This window comes from Montipora capricornis, chromosome 11 (genome assembly GCF_036669925.1).
Source record: "Montipora capricornis isolate CH-2021 chromosome 11, ASM3666992v2, whole genome shotgun sequence".
NCBI lineage: Eukaryota > Metazoa > Cnidaria > Anthozoa > Scleractinia > Acroporidae > Montipora > Montipora capricornis.
The window spans coordinates 3,240,787-3,243,560 of record NC_090893.1 but is presented as its reverse complement, the minus strand read 5'-3'; positions in this window follow the sequence as shown (position 1 = coordinate 3,243,560).

Genomic DNA, 2,774 nt, shown 5'->3' with positions numbered 1-2,774 from the left:
CAAGCAAGATGGAAGAAGACAATCACAGAAGCAAGCAAAGGTTAGATTACTGAGTTTTGTAAGGAGGATATTCCATAAAGTATATAATGAACAAAAACCAAGAGATCAAGCAAGACAGGAAGATGATGTTTATCGCAGAAGCAAGCAAAGGTAACCAGAGGAGAAACTATTTTGTACCGTATGCACCTGTGGTGAGGCCATGCCTTTAAAAAATTGCAGCGGCGATAGTAACAACGCAAACAAAATATTTCCAAATGCAAGGTATGATTTAATTATATAAACACCAATGAAATACCAAGTGAGCTTTCACGCGAAAACTTGATATCTCCAAACGTGAAAAGATCACTGTTGTTATGGTTACATGTAAAAGTCGCGCCTTTCAATGAAATACTAAATAATTTACCAAAAGCATCGGTGTTTATATAATATTACATGGGTGCTCACTCGTGAAATATTTTTCAACACGAGAAGAGAAATTTCGTATCTCCAAGCGGCCATGTAATATCCTCTATTTTACATATATATCAAAACTAGTTTCTTGAAAACAGGGCCCACGCAGTGCGTACTACAGATTTCGGTGATATTAGGAACAATCTGCCGTGATAGTGTTGGGAGTGAAGATTTCATTTACAACTCCTGGTGCTTCATAAAGTTTAGTCGTCTATTGGGGTGGCAGAGTTCATATGGCTATAATCTGTAGCAACAGGGGAACTATGAAATTTCTCAGGAACAATGGATCTTGGTAGTATTAGGACGAATGGAGTTATTGTCATCCACTGGGCTGTCCACTGGGCTGGCATCAATTTCCAGTCGTTTTACAAAGGCTGTAGCATACGTCAATGATCTGAAACAAATGACTGACCATTAAACAGAACAGCAGCATTGGAAGGAAAATGTCAGGGTTTATTTCAACTTGGAAAGCAATGGCGTTTCGAACGTTACATTGGCAATTTACCATTAACAGCAATTCGCAAGTCACGAGATAATACTCATACCTAAAGGGTTGTTTCCATGAAAGGAATGCTGACAACTAACTATTCACGGATCGTGAAATGTTGGCCAAATCTGAATGGCTTGTTGTATAAATTGTGAACAACTGATGGATCGGTAACAATTTATGGATCGGGAAATGTCAGTTGTATCACTTAATGGGATCAAGGTGAGGTACAAATTAAATTCTGATTGGCCACTATTCATTAAATCTCATTTTGTGACATCACGAAATTGGACGTTGGTTGGTGTTCGAGAAGTAGTCGATCACTAGCTGATTTAACTTTACAAAGTAATTTCCTGTCGTAATTAGCTAGTTACGTTTCTGGAGGGCATTGTACTTTGCATTTCACGAAACGCGTGCACGCGCTTGCTTTTTGAAAGCGGCCTAATTGCCGGCAAAGCCTCAATACCAAAGGTTTATACGGTACTCTATGGTGTTAAGGTCTAATTGTAAATGTTAAGTAAAGTGTGCAGTGCAACCTAAGATGAAATGATTTTCTCTTTAACGCGCTCGGATAATTTTGTCTTTTATTCACGAAAGTTATCAACGTTATGCCTGAGGCTCAGTACTCCGGAATAAGGGGCGACGGTAACGTTGTTTATGATGACGATGATGACGACGACGATGAGTCAACGACGGTGACGATGACGATTTTGATGACAATGTTGACGACAATGATTATTATGACCGTAATGTCGATGATGACGAAAATGGTGAAAATGACGATCATGTCGATGATGACGATGATAACGACAATGATGATAATGATGACGATGATAACTACAGTGATGACGACAATGATTATTATGACCGTAATGTCGATGATGACGATGATGACGACAATGACGATAACGATGACGATGATAACGACAATGATGATAATGATGACGATGATAACTACAGTGATGACGACAATGATTATTATGACCGTAATATCGATGATGACGAAAATGGTGAATGGTGATAATGACGATCATCTCGATGATGACGATGATGACGACAATGACGATAATGATGACGATGATAACTACAGTGATGACGACAATGATTATTATGACCGTAATGTCGATGATGACGAAAATGGTGAAAATGACGATCATGTCGATGATGACGATGATAACGACAATGATGATAATGATGACGATGATAACTACAGTGATGACGACAATGATTATTATGACCGTAATGTCGATGATGACATGACGATGATGACGACAATGACGATAACGATGACGATGATAACGACAATGATGATAATGATGACGACAATGATTATTATGACCGTAATGTCGATAGTGACGATGTTGATGAAAATGATGATATTGATCATAATAGAGAGTTTAAGATTCTACGACGGCGACGGTCGACGAAAACGTCATTTCAAAATATAACATGGCTCTATCAAAAACGTCTTTTGCGATTATTTAGTCTCGTTCACGTCCTTCAATATGGGTGAACTATCCAAAAAATAGACTTAACTGATTAGAGTGTAATGTGAAGTGCTTGTTTTCTACCCCATATTAGCCCTACTAATGAAAATGGGCCCACACAAGGACAGAGAAAATGTCTGACCAGGGTGGAAAATGGCTTCACGGCCAACGTTTGCAAAAACGTAACCCTTCCTTGTACTTGCTCATGTTCATTGCCTTGACTTTAACATCTTAAATTCCCACGGCCTTCTCCCGTCTGACCTTGTAGCTCAGTCGATAGAGCAGCGGTGATCTAATCCGAAGGTCGTGGGTTCATTTCCCACCCTGGTCGGAGTTAGGGCTGTCCCTAA